The sequence below is a fragment of the Ictalurus furcatus genome, chromosome 3, assembly GCF_023375685.1.
Source record: "Ictalurus furcatus strain D&B chromosome 3, Billie_1.0, whole genome shotgun sequence".
NCBI classification, from domain to species: domain Eukaryota; kingdom Metazoa; phylum Chordata; class Actinopteri; order Siluriformes; family Ictaluridae; genus Ictalurus; species Ictalurus furcatus.
This window is the reverse complement of record NC_071257.1, coordinates 9,734,261-9,741,872: the sequence shown is the minus strand read 5'-3', so window position 1 is coordinate 9,741,872 and position 7,612 is coordinate 9,734,261.

Sequence of the window (7,612 nt, the reverse complement as noted above, 5' to 3'; positions counted from 1 at the left end):
CATCCTCCAGCGAGGCCTGTCGGAAGTGCCCCACCTGTCGGGCTCTACATGATGCAAGACCTGGAAGACAGAGAAGATTAATGGAAGGAAACTGAGGTGGACATACAGGGAACATTCACCGGATACCAAAGAATGAGGCATCGCATGCGGGAAGATGGAGAACCTATCAAAATGGAAGAAGGAGCTGCCGAATACGAGGATAGAACCCCGGTCGAGAGCGAAAGCCCACGGCTGGACCTCCCACAGGTAGGCAACAAGGAGAGGGACAGGGAACTACAGGAGTATATGAAAAACTGGACCCGCACTCCGGGGTGGCCGGAGCACGGGGAGATTCCCCCCAGCACTAGCACCCCGAGGCCAGGGTCACTGCCGAGGGTGCACAAGCAAAAAGACAAGAGACTGGGGGAAATACAGGAGCAGGAGGGGCATGGGACCAGGGGCAATCAAGAAGGTCGTAGGAGCGAGAGAGGGAGAGAGCGCGGGCGAGAGATTTGTTTTCCTTCCCCTCTTAGTTATCTCACGCCCTACACTAAAGTCAAGGTGATTCAACATATATATATATATATATATATATATATATATATATATATATATATATATACGTAAATATATTCCTGTAAAAAAAAAAAAAAAAAAATTAATCAGTATTTCTTGAAGTTATCAGTCCGGAGAGAACTTTACTAACAGTTTATGTGTTGTGCGGTGTGCCACATAGTTTCTTCTGCACAGGCATATCGACATCTTTGCCTGATTAATGATAAAATTGACATGTGAACCTGTTCGTTTTGAGTGATATTAATAAAAAACCCTGAAAAGTAAAACAGACCCGAGGTTACAGTCTCTGGCTGATCACAATGTGGTCCGTATCAGGCTAGGTCACATCCTCCCTGTTGAGATAATGTTGAGCCTAAACATTTGGTTTTAGAGAGCAGTCTACCTTCATGAACTGACTCGCTAACAAGAGCTGGAATAACCATAACTAATTTGTGTATCGGTGATTCCTATACGGGTACGTGTCTATACAATAACTTAAGCAGTGTAAATGCGAATTCTTCTGGCGTGTGGTATTTATGTTGCATAATGCTGAATAATTTCTGCCTGTTTTCTCTTTAAATGCTGGTTATGTCCAATGATAAGTAATTAGTGAGATCAGAAGGCAGTAGTAGTCTGCATATTTTAAATTCTCTGTAAGGTGTTGTACGCCTGTTACAGATGTGATATCTGAGTCCGTAACATTAGAATAAGGTGATGATTTGATTACTTAATGTGGAATTCGGGTTTTGCAGGGAGTACGAGTATCTGGATTAGACAGCCTCGCATAATGGTTCCTTTTGCCGACATGTTGTGCTGATGTGAGTTTGGGAGTTAGTTTAATTACAGTCCCTTTACAACAGTGTAGGTTGAAGTGGTTTGTGTTCCCTGAACCGTAGATTGGTGAATAGAATAGAGTAGTTATGCAAATATATAGGTGTGTGTGTGTGTATATATATACATATGTGGTATACGGTGTGCTATGGATATGTCATACAAAGTATACGAGTTACAATATTTAAATGATACAAAGCAGTGGTCACAAACTCGAGGAAGGGAGGATATACTGCACAATCTGTGAAGTGAATTGATAATACGTTATACAGCAGCTGAGAACTGATAAAAACTGAGAGCTGAGAACTGGATGCAGGTGTGTGTGGGCTGGGAATTGCAGTCCATGGCAGCCAGTTATGTTTGTGGACCGCAGTGCAGGATGGGAAATGTGGTTTGTGGTATGAGTAGATTTAACACTTTAAATGAAATGGATACATTTATAGGACAAATTTTATGCCTTTCACAATTGGGCGCTCAGCCAAGGTAACAACTTGGTGGTAAGTTGAAACAAAGCTCATGGATGATAAATCTTATTTTGGACTAAGTTAAATACATATTCACATTCCTCCAAAGTGAGCGTTTAAATTACATTTAAATGTCATGTATGAAGGATCTGAGTGATATTTTGAGTGTGGTACAGTCATAAGTTAATAAGAATTAAAAGGGGTACATGCATGTCCAGTTAGACTAAACACTATTGTTGTATACATAAAACCAAACTCACTAGGTTGTTTTGAATAGTAATTAGGGGGATAAAAGTGACTAGGGGACTGTAAATACATATCTAGAGATCTCAACCTCATTTACTCTATTATTGGGATTATCACACGTTGGCACAGGTGGGATATTAATATGTTAGGTTAGTGTACACCATAAATTTTTAGACTAAAGGAATTTTGTTCTCCTTTCTCAATATCTTTCTGGTAAATGAAAATCAGGAAGGGATAAGAATGTATCATTGCCAATTGGGATTGTATTGTTGAAGTAAACAGACTAGAACTATTTTACAGGTTAACTATACATGAGAGTGGAAGACCCCTCTATGAGAGGTGTTATTCGTTTGATAAGAGCAGTAGAGATTACGTTATTAATTTTTAAAAGGATTTGATAGACCAACATTATTTAATCTCTGCAGCAATATTTCCTGATCCACTGTGTCGAGAGCCTTTTATAAATCGGCAGACAGGGAAGTGCAGAGGGTACCGTGACATTGTCTTAAGACTTTCAAAACAACAGTTGTGCTGATAGATATGTTTATATGACCTTAGACTTCTTGAAGACTGATAACATGTGTACGGTTCACTGAAAAAGCTTTCTACAAGGGACATAGGCCAGGAGGCTTTGTTATTGGATTGTAATGATCTAATATAGTTGGATGTCCCCGATTTAATGTAATAAATGAAATAAATAAATAAAAAAGAAAGCTGATTTCCAAATTTCTGGTATAATCCCGTTGTCTAATGAAAGATTAAAATGATAAGTTAAAAGAGATGAAATAATATCAACTGCTAAGTTTAGAAATACAGACTCCACACAATCCGGACCTTGTGATGTGTTTATATCGAACTTGAGTGATCTGTAAACATCAGAAGTCTTAACACGTTAAAAATTGGACTCCTCATTTTGAATTGTTTTTAATAGCTTCCTGCTTTATTAAAATCAGGGTATAGTAAATCACGATAAATATTCACCGTTTTAAGGCCTACATCTGATGCATAAATTGAACATTTAATGATGGGTTTTGCAGTTGTGTGTTCCCAGTTGTCTGTCTCCAGTTTCCAGTACTATTGTCCTGTAAACAATATCTTCGATCCTCAGAAAAGGATGAAGGGACATGCCCACTTAGTCTAACATTATTACAGCAAGCTGTGATAACAAATGCGATAAGTTCTGCAATACAACCAACCCACCCAGTAACCATTATCTATAGTATGATGTATATAGAATATATATATATATATATATATATATATATATATATATATATATATATATATATATATATATATATATATATATATGTATATGGATATATATGTATATATATATATATATAAGATGTCCCAACTGTAACCTGTAACTGTAATTCCATTCCACATGATATTATTATTGATCAGCGCTTTTTCCAAGTGACTGCATGTGAGAGCTCAAGGCCGTTACTCCCATTAACATGCCTAGATCAGTAGTACACCTGGAAGCGTCTCCTTCGGGGGCTGTGGGCTCCCCTGCGGTGTACTCCTCTGCGGTCATAGACTCCCTCGCACGCTCCCAAGGCCGTCAGGACATGATTGGGGTCATCCTCCGCCCCATAAAAGCGCAACAAATGTTCCTGGACGTTATCAAGTATGGTCTGCAGTGGATCACTGATTGCTCACTAAAGGACAACATCCTGAGATCCGGGTGTTCTTTGGACAAGCCTGACATTGAATGGACTTATGCTTTGCACCTGAACTATGGCTGGCAAACTACAACACAGACTGTGTCTTACATGTGACTGAAAGGGGGGGGGGTCCCGGCTCAGGAGAGTGGGGCGCTTACAGGGCTGTAGTTTATGTATTGAAAACATTGGATTTGGTGGCACAAGGATTGCCAGGCTGGAGATGCTCTCTTAGTGCGGATCACTGGGAAAATTGCTCTCTCACACATCGATCTTATGTTCATAACACCAGGACATATCTATTTTGAAAGAACAGGATATGGGGATTATGGGGTTAATCTATGTGCCACCCAAAATGAAATTCTTAAACCTAGTAGTGTGCCTAACACAACAACTGTAGTGTTGTAGTGCCTAATTAATTCTGTGGAGCCAGTCACTGAGAACACCCACGATTGTCTAGCCGAAATTCATACTTCCTTGAGCTTAAAAGTTTCGGGTCTGAAATTTCACAAACATTATGAACACCCTGTTCTGCCCAATTAGCTGAATTAAAAGCTATCACTACAGAGTGCAACCTGGTTAAGGGTAGAATTGTTAATATATATAAATATACAGATAAATACTGACGTTTAGGTCCATGGATTGTGTCGTCTGTTTGGAGTTGTTTGAATGCAATGAGGTTCTAGGAAAAAACGTTGGGACGCCACTTATCGAACAAATAGTTTAATTGAATTCTGCCTGCACTTCCCGCTGTATGTATTACAGATGCCCATGATCTTAGCCAGTGTGCGAGGGGGAAGGTAGAGGAATGGTCTCTGTACTTTCAGGCAACGGTGGAGGATAATCTAAGTGTGATATTTGTGCTCGAAAATTTCTTCCTTGACCAGGGATAGGTCCCAGATCTGACATACCATCTCAAGTTAACATAATTTGTGCTGATACTAAACGTATTTCGGTAGATGCTCTACCTCTTGCACTAATGACCTATCACATGCAGGCTAACAGCAATATGTATCTAACACCGCATGAAATGCTTACGGGTCAACCCATGTCTGTGTCTGTTCCTCATGATGGACTGCCGCTGGAGTAATTGCAGATGAATCAAAAACATATATGAGACCACTAACTATTATGTATGAAGCTATATATTCACAGGAACAGAGCTGAGTGCAGTGTTATGTGTGAGGCGGTTCCGCCTCAACGGGGGGGAGGTGTTCACCCGGAGGTGGGAGACCCGGAGCGGACTACAAGAACAAGAACATGCTCAGTCCTCCAATGACGAGATGGTGGGGAATACGTGAAGCTGCTGTCAACTGCTGTCAACGGGGGTCTGCTCAGTCAGTGGCAGACAGGATGAGAAGATGTGAAGATCCATACCCTGGGTGTACGTGCTAGCCTAACCTCTCCCCAAAGGGTGGCTCTCTACAGTACGTAAAGTGCTTGAGCTGAAGACAACCAGCATACAGAGAGATACTGCATACAACAGACTGTCAAGTATTGTTATAAAATGTTATAAAATGTTTGTGATATGACGCACTCAGGCATGAGAAAAGTATAATGGTGCTGTCGAGCACATAGTGCTGACAGGGTGGGAATTTTTCCTCGTAGGAGGTTTTTTCGCCCACCCCTGACTGCGAAAGACTGGGGTTTGGTTTTTGAGGGGAAGCAAGAATCTGCAGGTCCCGACAAATACAAAACTGTGGGCTGACAGGCCTAGTTGAGAAAGATAGGGACGTGTAGATCTAATTAAGTAGTTAGTTACTGTAGTGGCCACTCATACGTACGGCAGTAGTAGTAGTAATGAATGATTAGGGGAACTCAGTTAATCACACTTATAATCGATGTAGGCAAACATGTCCAGCGCAAAGTGGATGTAGGGGGGTCCTAAGGCCCATTCTCCAGCTGCCAATCTACTATGAGACCCTGGGGCGCACAACGCTAGCACGTCTCCCACCAGGTCTACAAAACCTCCTCAGCTCCTATTCGGATCAGTGTTGCGTAGAAGTGGTTAATGTAAGGGACCCATTTGAGTACGGGGACGGCACAGGGATTATGGCTTTGTTAGAGTAATCCTCCGACAGCTAGCGGGGGACGGCCATGGGGTGCGGCAGAACCAGTTCCTCCACAGATACCCGCTTAATTAAGGTATTGTATGAGGCTTTATAGCCTCAGAGGGGGGAAATGTTGTGGATAAAAAATGTCATAAAATAAACATAAGGGAGACCTAGCATCCAGCAAAGGGGAGAGGAAGGACTGACGACGGGCACCTAGACACATAGAAGCGGGATTAGGCGGACATTGATAAATTGGAATTACACTTTAAAGATCTTTAAGAGCAGTAGTAGTCAAAAAAGTCAAAAAGAGATATACGAGCTGAGCTGAGGAGACATAACACACACACACACACACACACACGCTCGTACAGTCAAGGGCGGGCAAGTAGACATAACACACACACACACACACACTCTCCCTCTCACACACATACTACAATAACTTTATAAGAATAATAAAAAGGAATATTAAGATATTTTAAGGGTAATATCTTATAATAATAATATATATACCCTTTATAAAAACCAGAATAATAGGATATGTGGGACAGTAGAAGGGTAATATAATGATATTATGAAGTAGGAAGTACAGTAAACCGTGTTTTCAAGCAGTATAACTATATATAAAATAGAGATATAGACCTAATATGAAAATAAATTATAAACTAGAAATGCAGGCTCGCAAGGAAGGCCTTAAATTTAAGAAAGAACCATGGGGAGCCATTTATAAAGGTGGCTGAGTCAAGCTGCCCCAACCCCCCCCCCCCCCCGCGAGATAACAATAAGACCAAGGTCACTCTAGATTGTTTAGTCTTGTCCACTTTCTTTCGGGTTATTCAAATTCTCTGGTTTCGATTCTCTGGGTAATTCAAAACTCTGGTTTCTGATTCTCTGTGTAATTCAAAACTCTGGTTTCTGATTCTCTGTGTAATTCAAAACTCTGGGTTTTTATTTTCTGGGTTATTAGAAATGCCTGGGTTCTGATTTTATGTGTAAATTAAAACCCCTGGTTTCAATTCTATGTGTAAGTGAAATAGCCCTTTTCTGGAACATAAGAGTAAGGTAAATGAGCTCTTTTTTAACCCTATTGGTAGTGAGATCATAGTCTTCTTGAAACATATGGGTTCTTTAGTGTGTAAATACAGTATAAATACTGGAGCTTAAGCTCAGGGTATTGGGATCACCTCTGAGAATTCTCATCGGTGTGGATCTCGTGTGGTGGAACGGAACAATAAAGCTGGACCCTTGCTTCTTCTTACTAACTGCTGGTGTATTTTTTCTATCTCCAACTGGGCTCAGAGGTAGATGTGAGTATTGGCTTCTATGTTGAATTTTAAGTGTTTTTGGGTAATAGGCTAAATTTGAGCCAACAATTCCCATGGCCCGACGCTCTGGGGACAGCAGAGCTCTCAGGAACTGGTCCATGGCCACCTTTTCTGCCACCTCGGTGGCGGTGCATTGGTCAGGGCGGAGCCACCATTTGGTGAGGACAAAAACAATTCTAGATTCCTTTTCAACACAGTAGCAAAATTAACTAGGAATAAAACCACTACAGAGAGAAACACTCAATCATTACATAGCAGTGAAGATTTCATGAAATTTTTCATTGATAAGGTTGAAAATATTAGACGCGAAATACAGGCCATTAAATTAAAACCGGACAGTACTGTAACAAACCCATTACATGACAATGTAGCAATGTCAGATCAGTGTTTACAGTGTTTTGCTCCGCTTGGAGAGACCGAACTAGCTACATTAATCTCTTCAGCCAATTCATCAACTTGCATACTAGATCCCGTACCTACATGTTTGCTTA